The sequence below is a fragment of the Callithrix jacchus genome, chromosome 8 (genome assembly GCF_049354715.1).
Source record: "Callithrix jacchus isolate 240 chromosome 8, calJac240_pri, whole genome shotgun sequence".
NCBI lineage: Eukaryota > Metazoa > Chordata > Mammalia > Primates > Cebidae > Callithrix > Callithrix jacchus.
Genome location: NC_133509.1, coordinates 106,200,135 through 106,215,100, shown reverse-complemented (window position 1 = coordinate 106,215,100; position 14,966 = coordinate 106,200,135). Strand labels below are relative to the sequence as shown.

Below are 14,966 nucleotides of genomic sequence, written 5' to 3'. Positions count from 1 at the left end.
AAAGTATAATCCATATTTCACAGAAAATACCCAGTACCTGTATCCTACATATATCTCTGTTGTCATCACTGCTAAACATAATTTGTATACAGGATCATATGCCTAATACTTCTTGATACCAGTCCCTGTACTCTTTTACTTTTCGTTTTTATTTATATATTTTTGCTATAGACATGGTCTCAACTGCACATTGTGCAAATGATCTTTAAAGTATCATCAGATTTGTTTGAATGAGCAATTATGAAATCAGGGTTACCCTCTTTTGCATGTTGTGTTTTCCTAAATCACATTATTAAAATACTCACTTTATCCAGGAAGATTAGGCCAGAAGAAGGAAGAATAAATGACATGTGTAAAGCAGTCTCCTAAAAACTGAAGAAAAATATAATGAGTATCCCCACTCTACCTATCACACAGGGCCCACCTTAAATCCGACTTCCTCCATGGGATTATCCCTGACCCTTCCATCCTCAGTGACTATTCCCCTCCCTCATTTTCTCATGCTTGTACATCATTATTTAATTCTCATTACTCTTTTTGAGACCACAGGGTCTTGCTTTGTTACTCAAGCTGGGGTGCAGTGGCACAATCACAACTCACTGCAACCTTTACCTCCTGGGCTCAAGTGATCTCACCTCAACCTCCTGAGTAGCTGGGACTATAGGCATGTGCCACCATGATTTTTTTTATAAATATGGGGTCTCACAATATTTCCCAGGCTGGTCTCAAGCTTCTGGGCTCAAGCAATCCTCCCATCTCAGCCTCCTAAAGTGTTGGAATTACAGGTGTGAGCTGCTGCACCCTGCCTCTCATTACTTTTTAGAAACTAACATAATAACCACTTTGCAAACAAGAAGTAGGTCCTATACATCTTTTATTTCGCTCACAGTATACCTAATAATAGTCAGCATTTACTGAGTATTTAACCATGCCAAGTGCTTTACATGCACGATTTGAATTAATTTTCACAACTATCCGTTCAGTGCTATCATTACTCCCACTTTACAGATGAGAAAAGTGAGACTTCATCAAGATCATATAGGCAGTAAGTAGTGAATGCAAGATTTAAACCCAGGTATTCAGAACCCAGAGTCCATGTACTTAGCTACTTCTTGAAATAATATAAATGGTATTTAATGATGATTTAGTGTACTCCAGGCATTGAGTTAAATGCATTACATGGATTATTTCATTATATATATATATATATATATATATATATACACACACACACACACACACATACATATATATATATATACACACACACGTATATAAATACATATGGCAAGTATTATTATTGTCCCCATTTTAAGAATAAACCAACTGGCCAAGCATGGTGGCTCACTCCTGTAATCCCACTTTGGGAAGCCAAGGCAGAAGGATCACTTGAGGTCAGTAGTTCGAGACCAGCCTGGCCAACACAGTGAAACCTCATCTCTACCAAAAATACAAAAATTGGCTGGGTGTCGTGGTGCGCGCCTGTAGTCCCAGCTTCTTGGGAGGCCAAGGTGGGAGAATCACTTGAACCTGAAAAGCAAAGGTTGCAGTGAGCCGATATTGCACGACTGCACTCGAGCCTGGGTGTCAGAGTGAAACTCCGTTTCAAAAAAAAGGAATGAAGAAATTGAGAGGTAGTGAGGTTTAAGGTCTTTGTCAAGATCGGATAGCTAGCAAGGGCTGGAACACAGATTAAGGACCAGCTATGACTCTGTCCCATTAGACTGCCACTTAGTATAGTGAGGGTAAAGTATGTAATGAAGGAATTCCTAATGTAGGAATGCTTTCTCTAAACCACATTCCCATTGCTAGAATTCTATTACTTCAACCATTTCTTGCATGACAGTTTTCCAGTATCTTAACTGTCCTAGACTTATCTCAAATAATGTTTATCTTAAAATATGGTCTTCTGAGCTACAGCAAACAACTCATGTGGGATGTGATCAGACCCCATCCTAAGTTTGCTCACTCAAATGAAATTACAAGGTCCTTAGGCCAGAATCACTGCCACCCACATTTCCATGACTTCAGCCCGTGGCACAGAGTGTCATGTCCATTCCCATCTTCCGTCATATGGTCTCTGAAGGTAATCGAGGTCAGGTTTCCATCTCCATAGGAAGTAGGGGTGTTAGGAATGCTTTCCATTGTGAATAACAGAATATCTATTGATGGCTTAAACAAATGGGCTTATAATTCTTACACAGCAGCAGTCAGGACATATGTGGCTGCTAACATTAGTTTTGTGGTTCAATGATGGCGGAGCTGGCATCTCTATGGTTTACTTGGCCTTTTCTTGCTGGTTACAAGTTTGCAGGAAAGTCATAAAGAAAGGGCAAAGGGCTGCACCAGTCCTGTTTCTTTTAGCAGAAAAATAAAAGCTTTCCCAAAAGTATCTCCAACCAAGTTCCCCTCTGTCTTCCTGGTTACAGCTGAGCCACGTGGCACCGGCTGCTGCAAGGGAGGCTAAGAAATCAGGGTAAAAGACTGCCCTGCGTGTACTTTAGTCCTTTTACAACCCATTGCCTAGGGTGGGACACACTGCTGCCCAGAACAGGAAAAAGTGAAGTCCTGGATGTTGGAAGGTAGATAATGGTGTATGCCACAGTGGATCATGGAAGTAATCTGTAGCCCTATACCCAGTGTCTAATTTACTTGAAGAGGAAATTAGTTTTTGGACAGCAACATACACATCCCATTATATTCATCCTCCATAGCCTCAACCACCTGCTATCCATTCCAGATTTCCAATAGAACTGAAGTCCAGCCATGAATAGAAGCCATGAATTCACCTAGCTTCTGCCAGTCTCTTTCTCTGTCATGAGGCCAATCATAACTTCCAGCAATCCAAATAGTTATCTCTGTTCTTGGACTCAGACATGACCTCTAAGAACAAGTGCTGTTTGTTTCTTGGAAGCCCTGCCTCGTGTCCCATTCTACCAGATCAGACTTCTTGGTTTTGGACTTTGGCCCAGATGGGGTTGTGGTCCTGGCTGGTTTCCGTTCAAGTTCTCTTTGCAAATGGGACCTCCTAGCATGCCTTGAAGCTCAAGCCACACCATTTATGACACATAATAGATTACTAAATAAATTCTTGTTGAATTGCTTTGAATATTTAAATTCCTAGGATGTCAACTGCTGTTATTAACAGCAATGGCCATCTGTCAGAAATGCTATTAAGGAAGTAACCTCATTCAATGAAGATTTGTAGCAAGCTAATTCCAATGTATTAGGCAATATGGTAAAAGATAAATGAAGTTTCATTTTTAAAAAAGAAACCGTTGAAAGTTCCATGCATCAAATAATGAACCACCACAACAAACCAACAGCAATAAAACAGGACAGGTCTACATATGGATTGATCTTGTCCTCTATTGCCAATTTACACTGAATATTGATGACTGAGGTTTCAGATAAAGTAAGTAAAAGGAGAAATTCATAAGGCGTATAGACTAACAGGAAAGCAAATATGGTAACAGCATGTATGACTCTTGGTATCTATATTCAGAAAAAAAAGTCTCATCAGAAGAATGGAAACACATTTCATTACCCAGATAATTTTATTTAACCTACCATATATCTCTATAGCTTAGAGCTAAGAAGAATGCTTAACCACAATAACCACATTCTCGGAGAGTCCTGGTATATGTGAATCCCCGTAATTCAGCCAACTTTTGATTTTCTATTTTTTTCTTTAATTGACTTATTGCATTTATGTACTATTGAAAGTCATTGCAAAGTATTTTTTTCAAAAGATGGTTTTATTTGGAGAGAAGAACAGCCCAAGGGGGACAAAGTTCAATTTTTTGTCATCTAGCTTTTTATAAAAGGTAGCATATTCTAATAACTAGAAGCAGATAAATAGGTAGATAGCATGTGCCTTTCATACTCCTCAATTGGATGTTTAACAAGGTTTGACAGGGTTTGAATGGCAATTACATGGAGATTGGGCTCTTTGGCAAGAGCCTGCATGGCAGACATTGTGCCTATGTTGTTAATTGGGAAATTTTCATATGCTGTAGTGACTGAGTGTGCATATGTTAGAGATGTTATTTGGTTATAAAAGTTCAGAAATTCCTTTCTTATTGTCTAGAGGGGGTCTCCTACCCTATTTAGGTAGGGCCATATTTTCCTCCAGGAGAAATTCAGGTAGTTGAATGAATGCTTAATTGAGACCTCAGAACACCACACCCTGACCAGACATGCACACTTAGATGGATTTGTAGCGACTTACGGCACTGTGTTGTAAAGGGTTCTGAGATTTCATCCAGACCCAATGGAAGCAATGCTCTGCTTCATGAATGGGATCTCTCAGGAATGGAGCGGGGTGTGCAGTGGGAAGCATGAATCCATATGCCATCAGTGCTATGAATCAGTGTCACCCCTGAGAGCTTATGAAAACACAGATTGCCATGTTTTAATAAGTCTGGGGTGGGACCTAAGAATTTGCATTTCTAACTGGTTCCCAGGTGAGTCTGCTCCAGAAACCGCATTTTGAGAATGATTGCAATAGGTTACGAGGTATTTTTAACCAGGACATTTTAAAAACAATTTTAAACAATTGTTTCCAATTGCTCTAGTCATAGAAAATCCTTGATAGATCACAGGAAGACTTTCTGATTTTAATTAACAAACATCTCCACGGAGTCACTTGGAAGAGCTAGTGCCCTATAAAAATTGACATTCTGGATGAGTTGCTTGATACTGATCATTCGAAGTTTAAGGAGATGTTAGCTAGAAACAGCAATTTGGAATTTAGTCTAACTAATACAGAATAGCGCTATCAGTGCCAGTTAGATACCAGGAAAAGCTGCATTGCAAGCCCTCCCCTGGTGCAAGGATCCTGTAATCAGAATACAAGAGGACATCTGTCCTCCTGTTTGCTGGGCCTGTGGGATGGCATCCTGCTCATCTAACAGGCATTAACATAGTTAATAACTTAGTGCATGACAGGCAGATGGAGTCTTACATATGTTACCACATTTACTATAGCACCACATTTAATGCTCATATCAATTCATTCTCCAGATAAGAAAACAGAGGCTCAAAGAGGTTAAATAACTTCCTCAAGGTCATAACATTGGTAAGTGTCATAACTGAGACTTAAATCCAGGCAGTCCATCTCTGGGGCTTAAACTCCTAGGCCCTGCACAAGATTGCAACTGTAGGCCAAATTGAATTGAAGAAACATTGGTTAAAGAACAGAGCTTTGTTTTCACAACACTTGGATCAGATATTGGATGTTCAAAGATGGCTTCTCTCCACTTTGATTCGAGAAACGCTATTTTAATACCATCTTGGTTCACCTAGATCTCTGTTGTCCTTACGTGGCAAGGTCACCCCAGTGACCTGTATGGGATCTGTTTCCGAAAAAGCTCTACATGTGTCATGCATTGTCAATCATATCTCTTTCTAAACATGCCAAGGGACTTGGTTATTTAAAGGAATCTACTGGCAAAAGCTCTTCTTGGGAAATGAAAAAATTTTGTAATTAAAATAATCACCCCATGTTCTGTTTTTGACAAGTCTGATTATATTTTAGCACCAGATTTTCCTTGGCAGGTGGGAGGTGTCTGGTTTGAGTGGGAAGAGTATTGCCCAGAGGAGAAACTAAGAGCCAAAGCCAGAAGCCCGTTTGCTATTTTATCCTTTTCCTTCTTCTTCTTTAATCTAAGGGGCAAGATGGGATTTAGACCAGGAGTGGACATGAGGACTCTGACCGTGGATTTCTCTGTCTAGGTAGTTGTCACTTCTATGCCGGGAGAGTGTCCCTTGCCCACCAAGACTCCCCACAGTGGTCTCCACTGCAGCCTGGTGGGCACACTGAACCAAGTCACCAGCAACTGCAAGGCCAACATCATTGATTTTTTGGTGAAGATCAAGGAAATGAGAGAAAAGGGGAATCAGAAGTTCTCATACCAGAAGCCGAATAAATCCTTCGTAATTTTTCCATGTATTCATCTGAGGGGGAATTATCAAAAAATTCAATGGCACTTTCTTGCAGAGGGTTCTCATCTTTGGGAATCTTAATGGGATTCTTGTCATGCATGTGAGTTTGCCTGAAATTGTCTCTGTGTACTTAACTGATTCACAGAGCTGTTTTGTGTTGTGAAAACTCTGGGGTCATGAATAGGGAAGGGACAGGAAGACAATCCCAGATTAAAGCCTGGGCTCTTGGAATAATTGCTCTGCAGTATCGGCTTCTTAATGAATCTTCACTTATTGTTATTTAAATTATGTTTGAAAACCTGAAAAATTGTCTCTAATACCTGCGTTGTATTTAGATCAATGCTTCTCAAACTTTTCCACTGAGGTGCCTCTAATGCAGCAGAAGGGTTGGACCACACTCTGCCCCTGACCCTCCCACTCTCCTGATGTCTGTGGGTCATGGAAGGAGATCCATGACATATCCTCCTCCAAGTCCTCTATTTTAGCTAAAAAATTCACATAGATTTTGCACGCCTGCTTTGGGCCTTGGAGTGTGAGTTACCCTAGCATAGGAAGATGGGCACAGGTCATGCTTCCACCTACTGAGCTGTCAGATTAACTATGGATCATCTAACTCTAGCTTTTGAGGTCACATGTGAGGCCAGATCCTTTCTCAAATATGAACAGATACAGTAAAATCAGTGTAAGTTCTACTGATTATGGTAAGGGTAGAGGGAAAGGATGTGTATAACTTTAGCCTGACAGAAGGATTTGTAAAAATTCAGATGTCAGGGCTAGTGTAGTGGCTGATGCCTGTAATCCCAGCACTTTGGGAGGCCAAGGTGGGTGGGTCATTTGAGGTCAGGAGTTCCAGACCAGCCTGGCCAACATGGTGAAGCACCACCTCTACTAAATATACAAAAATCAGCTGGGCCTGGTGACAGGCACCTGTAATCCCAGCTACTCTGGAGGCTCAGGCAGGAGAATCACTTGAACCTGGGAAGTGGAGTTTGCGGTGAGTGGAAATTGTACCACCGCACTCCAACCAGGGTGACAGAGGGAGACTCCGTCTCAAAAAAAAAAATCAGATGCCTTGAAATGAGGGTTAAAAGGAGAGAATACAGTATATGATGGTCCAATTCTGCCACCTTAAATATGTGAAAATATTTTATAAGGCAAGGGAGTGGGGTTTGGAGAGAGCATGTATAAAAGCATCTTAACCCTTTTCAGGGATCATCTCAGTGGTGGTGGGATTGGTATTGTTACACTGAGTCTGTTGTATATAAGATCAAGCAGTAGCACCCTGGGAAATACACCCCTCAGATCTGCCGCCTTTGAAGCATAATTGAGTGACAGTCCCAGCTTCCAGCCTCTGGACCCACCCCCTTCATCTACTGAGTTGGCAGTGGGACCATTCCCCCAGGGCTGCTTCCAGCCATTGAATGAGCAGGGCAGTACATTAGTGCAAACCTACTCCTATCGGAGGCAGGTTACTGTTCCCTCCACCTGGACAATGGTTTCTGAGAACTGAGCTGCAGTCTAGGGCACTTTCTACAGATCTATTTCCCTCCTTCAGTCCTTTTCTCAGTGTTCGACATAAAACTGGATCCCTGCTATTCTTGTTTTCTTCCCTTTGCCCTTCTCAAATGTTTCCCTACCAAAAGCTCTTGCATGTTTAATCCCATCTTGGTGTTTGCCTCTTCAGATACCCAAAGCAACATAAAAATAGATGGGCAATTGCGAGATATTCTAATTGCTAGGATTCTTAGTATGAAAAGAGTTATACATATAATATGGAATAAATTAAGTAAAAACCCTGAGTCTTGAATGTGACTTGGAAGGATCATTCATGACTTGAATTCATGAGGTTTTTGTTTGTTTGTTTGAGTCAGGGTCTCACTCTGTTGCCCAGGCTGGAGTGCAATAACACGGTCACAGCTCACTGCAACCTTGACCTCCTGGGCTCAAGTGATCCTCCTGCCTTCAGCCTCCCAGGTAGCTGGGATTACATGCATACCACCACATGCAGCTATTTTTATTTTTTATAATATAATATGTTGCCCAGGGTGGTCTCAAACTCATGGCCTCCCAAAGTGTTGGGATTACAGGCATGAGCCATGACACCCTGCAGATACTTTATCTTTAAATATCAACCAGCCTCCAGGATGGTCCCCAGTATTTCTCTCCTTTGCATGTTCATGTCCTTACATAGTTTCCTCCCTTCTCACTGACCTGTGTAAGCAATAGAGCATCATGAGATGGACAGGGCGTGACTTCTAAGACTAGATCATAAAAGACATTGTGGCTTCTGCATTGTTCTTTTTGATCACTTGCTTCTGGGGACATTAGAGCATTCAAGTGGCCCTGAGGAGAGGCCCACATGGTGAGCCACTGAGAGCCCTGCCAACAGCCAGCACCAACGTGCCAGGTTTGTAGTGTACCACCTTGGAAGTGAATCTTCCAGTCCAGCCAAACCTTCAGATGACTTCAGAACCACCCATGTAAGCTACTCTTGGATTCCTGACCCACAGAAACTGTTTGAGGCAATAAATGTTTATTGTTGTTTTAAGAAGCTATGTTTTGCAGTAATTAGTTACACACCACTAAATAACTTATAACACTTATAATTTTGACAATTGAAAAGGCCTAAAAACAATGTCCTACCCAGTCAAAACAGGCTCCATGAGAACTTAGATTATGGTCTTGAAATATCTATTCACTCTGAAAGAAGCCAGGACTTCTTAAAGAAGTGACTTGGGGTAGGAAATGTACCAAATGAACCTGGAACATACTGTTACTCCAAATAGTTCTCTCAAAAGGACCCAGGAACCAACTTGAAGTGGCATCTTTAGCCCATGATGGTAGGATTTGAGCTTCAATAATGACAATAACTGCAGTGGATTGAAATCCTATCAGATATGTTTAAATCCATGAATCTAAAATGCTACTTAAAAATAATTGGCTGTCTTTGGAGGTTGATGGGGAAATAATTGATTATCTTGAAAACTGGTTTAAAAAAATAGGAGTTAAGCATTTACTCGTATTTTCTATGTAAATTGTACCACTGGAACAGTAAGTGAAGGAAACATCTCTCAATAAAAGTATTTTAGGCTGGGTGAGGTGGCTCACGCCTGTAATCCCAGCACTTTGCAAGGCTGAGGTGGATGGATCGATTGAGCTCAGGAGTTCGAGACCAGCCTGGCCAACATGATGAAACCCCATCTCTACTAAAAATACAAAAATTAGCTGGGCGTGGTGGCAGGCACCTATAATCTCAGCTACTTGGGAGACTGAGGCAGGAGAATCACTTGAATGTGGGAGGCAAAGGTTACAAGTGAGCTGAGATTGTGTTACTGCACTCCAGCCTGGGCAATAGAGTGAGACTCAGTCTCAAAAAAAAAAAAAAAAGGGGGGGAATTTAGCTAATAAATGAAAAATAAATAATAGAATTAGAACATCACCACTTTGTAATCTTTTGAATTCAGGGATTTAGGCATTATCAAGAGCTTCTAACATCGCAGGCAGACAGAAAACATTATGTGCCTCCTGATTGAAAGAACAGAACACCACCTGTAGTCTTGCCAGTGAGATCAAACTGAAGTCCAATTAACCTTTGGATCCAGCTGCCAATTGGCAGGAAATAGAGGACAGAAGCATCTGTTGAACTCCACCACGAGTATACAATCAGCAAAGGCCAAACTGTGGAAAATGATACAGGTCAAACAGCCTGAATTCTTTAACAGGTAAATTGTAAGGAAAAGAAGGGGCTGAAGGGAAAAACTTTATATTGAAAGAGACTTAAAAGAAACAAAATTTTTTAAATGGACAGGAATAAACTAGTGTTTAAGAATACATAGTTTAGTGATAAAATGACAAAGGAAAAGAAGGAAGTAATTCCTATAAAACAGTAGTTCTCAAACTTTAAATATTGATGAGAATCAACTGGAAACAAATTTAAAACATGCATTGCTGGGCTCCACCCCAAGAGTTTTTTATTTCGCAAGTGTGTTACAGGGTCCCATCATTTGCTATTCTATCAAGCTTCTAGACACTTTGAGAACCACTGCTATAAAAGTCAGGATAGCAATTTCTTGGGATGGAGGGTAAGAATGGAGGGAAGGGACTGTAATTGAGACAGGATATGTGGAGGGCTGCTGGGATAGCTGTCCAAGTTCTAGTTCTTGACTTTGGTGTTGGTTATAACAAAGTTGGACGTATAATAATTCATTAGGCTGTACATTTGTTTCACCTGTCTTTTGTATCTGTTTTAATTTTATTTATTTTGAGATGGAGTTTTGCTCTTGTTCCACAGGCTGGACTGCAATGACATGATCTTGGCTCACTACAACCTCTGTCTCCTGGGTTTAAGCGATTCTCCCGCCTCAACTTCCCTGATAGCTGGGATTATAGGCATGTGCCACCACGCCCAGCTATTTTTGCATTTTTAGTAGAGATGGGGTTTTTCCCTGTTGGTAAGGCTGGTCTCAAACTCCCAACCTCAGGTGATCTACCTGCCTTGGCCTACCAGAGTGCCGGGATTATAGGTGTGAGCCACCATGCCCAGCCTTGTATCTGTTTTATTTTTTTAAAATAATGAGGTTAAAAATAAACATTCTGCAAGATTAAACAAATACAGATTTAAATTTTTACAGTCCAATTGAGTGACTTCCTCATGTTCCAAAACCAGGAAGTAGGTGTGGGACATCTATCTCCGTATCACACACACAGTCTGGATTCTAGCTGTAGACTCCATATGGGCTGTCATACACCCTACTACAGAAATGAGAGAAATCCCTGGGAAATGGAACAGTCTCACACATGAGAGACATCTCTGACAACTTATTCATAACTGAATACTCATTCATCTTTACCAGTAAGTGATATTTCTGAAGCACCAATGAAAATGACTTCCTGTGCTCAAAATGAAATGTTGAAAGTTAGAAAGAAAAAAACAAAACAAAACGTGGATCTGATCTGAAAGCCCTTTTGGTTTATTGGGAAGAAGTGGATTATTTAAAAAACTACAAATAAAGTTACATAAAATTAGCAAAGTTGATATACTTTCTGTTGCTCTTTTCAATATATTTAATTTTTAAAATTTATAAGATTATGAATTTAGTAGTCATATTTATAAAATAGTCTTAAAATATTTATGAAAAAAGTTCTGGCAAAGTCTTTATGATAACATCTTTACAGTATCTTATTTTTATTTCATCTTGCTTCCTTCGTATCACCATCTAATTCTATTCAGTATCTTCTCTTTGCAAGATACTGTATGGAGGGTTTTACAATAGCTCGATTGTTGTTAAATTAAGATAAATAACCTAGGCATATTGCCATTTAGCTGGGGGCATAACGTTAATATTAAGTGATAATCTTCCTGTCTCTTGCCTCTCTCCTACCTCAGTGTCAGCAAGACAATCACAGTGTTCAGATTTTCATTTTCTTTGTATTTCTTCTCTTTGAATTTGGTATTACATGGACAATACAAATGCTGTGAAATTGCGTAGGTGCCTCCAGAGTGTCAGTACCTCTGAGGGAGTGACTAGGAATTGATAGTTTATGTACTAAGGACCTCCTTTATGGTTTTTAACTATTTTCTCGGATCACATTTTTGGAAAATCAGTTGAGAGATATAGACTTGAAACTCAGAAGATGCACTCACAAACCTCATGACCTTCTAAGCTGTTTGCCAACACGCATGCATTTCCACTTGGGTTCAAGGACTGGTTAGAGAATATCTAGCTTCGTTATACGATACCACGCCGAGTGTTGGGAATAGAAATATGAAAACAAGTTGTACCTATTCTCCAAAAGCTTTCACACTCAGTGAAGAAAAATTAGACAAACATATTTTATTATGATGAGATAATTCTCTTTTTTGAGACAGGGTCTTGCTCTGTCACCTAGGCTGGAGTGCAGTGGTGCAGTCACACTCACTACAGCCTTGACGTCCCCAGCTGAGGTGATCCTTCCACCTCAGTCTCCTCAGTAGCTGAGAGTATAGCTCTGCATCACCATGCCTAGCTAATTTTGTAATTTTTTTTTTTGTAAAGACAGGGTTTGCCATTTTGCCCAGGCTGGTCTCAAACACTGGTCTCAAACTGTTAGACTCAAGTGATCTTTCTGTCTCAGCCACCCACAGTGTTGGAATTATAGGTGTGAGCCACCATGCCTGGCCAGATAATGTTTTAATTGAGCTATGTATGGATAAAAGCCTTTTGGTAAATGACACTATTATTTCTATATGTTTATGCCTTTTTCCAAAATGCCTTAGAACTCTTTATAAATCATATTATCCAGATGGAAAAACAAGGAAAAAAGAGATCCTGAGCTTGCCAAATATGACTCAGCAAATCAGTGACATGCCTAGAAATAAAAATGAGAAATGAAAGAAGTTTTCGACAATTTACCTTGAAACAAGCCATCTCTGCACTTGCTCAGCAGTGCAGTTGGAAGAGAGGTAACTATGACACTGTAGGAGGAGAAACCAGTGAGTCAGCTCAATGTGGAGACCATGTTCGAAGAGAGCCCTCCTGTGTGGAGCAGTGCAGAAAAATTCTGAGTCCACGCCTTAGTCACTTCCTCCCTTGTAGCTGGAAAGCCATTGTCAGAGGCATCTGAACCAGAGTGACTCCATCTTGAATAGGCGCTGGGTAAAATAAGGTTGAGACCTACTGGACCACAGTCCCAGGATGTTAGGCATTCTTAGTCACAGGATGAGATAGGAGGTTGGCACAAGATACAGGTCATAGGCCAGACATGGTGGCTCATACCTATAATCCAAGCACTTTGGGAGGCCAGTGCAGGGGAGGGCAGATCACTTGAGGTCAGGAGTTTGAGACCAGCCTGGCCAACATGGTGAAACCCCATCTCTACTAAAAATACAAAAATTACCTGGGCATGGTAGCGCACACCTGTAATCCCAGCTATTCAGGAGACTGAGGCAGGAGAATTGCTTAAACTCTGGAGGCAGAGGTTGCAGTGAGCCGAGATTGCGCCATTGCACTCCAACCTGGGTGATAGAGCAAGACTCTGTCTCAAAAAAAAAAAAAAAAAAGACAGAGGTCACAAAGATCCTGCTGATAAAACAGGTTATGGTAAAGAAGCTGGCCAAAATCCACCAAAACCAAGATGGTAACAAAAGTGACCTCTGGTGGTCCTCACTGCTCATTATACGCTAATTTATAATGCATTAGCATGCTAAAAAACACTCCCACTGGCACCATGACAGTTTACAAATGCCATGGCGGGGTCTGGAAACTACCCTATATAATACAAAAAGCGGAGGGATCCTCAGTTCTGGGAAATCTCTGCCTCTTTCCAAGAAAACTCATGAATAATCAATCATTTGTTTAGCATATAATCAAGAAATAGCTATAAATATACTCAGTCGAACAGCCCATGCTCTGTCTATACAGTAGCTGTTTTTTTATTCCTTTCTTCCTTCTTTCTTTCTCTTTCTTTCCTTACTTCTTTTTGTCTTTTTCACTCTTTCCTTTTTTTTTTTTTTTTTTTTTGAGACGGAGTTTCACTCTTGTTACCCAGGCTGGAGTGCAATGGCGCGATCTCGGCTCACTGCAACCTCCGCCTCCTGGGTTCAGGCAATTCTCCTGCCTCAGCCTCCCGAGTAGCTGGGATTACAGGCACGCACCTCCATGCCCAGCTAATTTTTGTATTTTTAGTAGTGATGGGGTTTCACCATGTTGACCAGGATGGTCTCGATCTCTTGACCATCAAGGTGATCCACCCACCTCGGCCTCCCAAAGTGCTGTGATTATAAGCGTGAGCCAATGCACCTGGCCCCTTTCTCTCTCTTTCTTTTTTTTTTTTTGAGCTGGAGTCTCGCTCTATTGCTCAGGCTGGAGTGCAGTGGCGTGATCTCAGCTCACTGCAACCTCCACCTCCTGGATTCAAGCGATTTTCCTGCCTCAGCCTCCCAAGTAGCTGGGATTACAGACACATGCCACCACGCTTGGCTAATTTTTGTCTTTTTAGTAGAGACAGGCTTTCACCATGTTGGCCAGGCTGGTCTGGAGCTCCTGACCTGAGGTGATCCACCCACCTCGGCCTCTCAAAGTGCTGGGATTACAGCCCTTTGCTGTGAGCCACCTCACTCAGCCTATTTCTTTACTTGCTTAGTAAATTTATTTTCATTTTATGGACTCACCCTGAATTCTTTCTTGCATGAAGTCCAAGAACCCTCTCTTGAGGTCTGGATGGGACACCTTTTCGGTAACACCCCACCAGGCTTTATGCAACTGCCTATCCTGTCACCTGCATTTTCTTTGTTCTGTGACACAGAACCTGTCACTTCTGACTTTTTAGAACAGCTTCACTTCCTGCATGTGGACCAAGTGGGTGGAGGTGGAAGGTGAAGCTTGTAAACTCTGTCCCACAGTCTTTGGGGGAAGTTTGTCACGCTGGCTTGAGAGCCCTGTGAGTGTCCTGGTGGAAAACAATCCAGAGGAAAGTAGGTGTTTCTGTCCCCAGGAACTGGCCTGAGGCCTGGCTCACAGGTGGATGCTTAAGAAAGGTATGTTGTGAAATTGAGGCCATACTTCATGACATGTAAAGTCACAAAATCATGTAGTCTGTGAAAGGAAAATAAATCTTGGGACCCCAAAATCACGAAGCCAAAGGGAAAAGTCAAGCTGGGAACTGCTTAGGAAAATCCACCCTCCATTCTATTCCTAAAAAAGACAGCTACTAAGATTTTTTAAAAGCTACATATCTCTCTAATAAGGAATTTCTTTGTGGGCAAAGGACAAAGAGAACACAAAGTCACCCCTCTGATCACTGAGATGTCTGTTGCCTTCTCTGGAAAGGCTAATCAGCCACACACAAAAAAATGCAACCATTTGTCTCTTACCTACCTATGACTGGAAGCCCCCTCCCTGCTTCGAGTTGTCCCACCTTTCCAGATGGAACCAATGGGGATCTTACATATATCCATTGATGTCTCCTGTCTTCCTAAAATGCATAAAACCAAGCTGTGCCCCAGCCACCTTGGACACATGTAGTCAGGACTTCCTGAAGCT

The 14,966-nt window shown here is 41.3% G+C and overlaps 1 long non-coding RNA gene across 3 annotated transcripts in view; it reads left to right on the top strand.

Annotated features, from left to right (window-relative positions):
• LOC144577437 (uncharacterized) overlaps positions 1-10,976 on the top strand; it is a 32,738-nt gene extending 21,762 nt beyond the window's left edge. For 2 of the 3 annotated variants that reach the window (XR_013521352.1, XR_013521351.1), the window contains 3 exons: positions 8,275-8,468; positions 9,549-9,668; positions 10,213-10,976. This is a non-coding gene — a long non-coding RNA (uncharacterized LOC144577437). Of the gene's footprint in view, positions 1-8,274; positions 8,469-9,450; positions 9,669-10,212 lie in introns of all 3 variants that reach the window. The other variant, XR_013521353.1, reaches the window with a different exon arrangement.
• Positions 10,977-14,966: the final 3,990 nt, after the last annotated feature.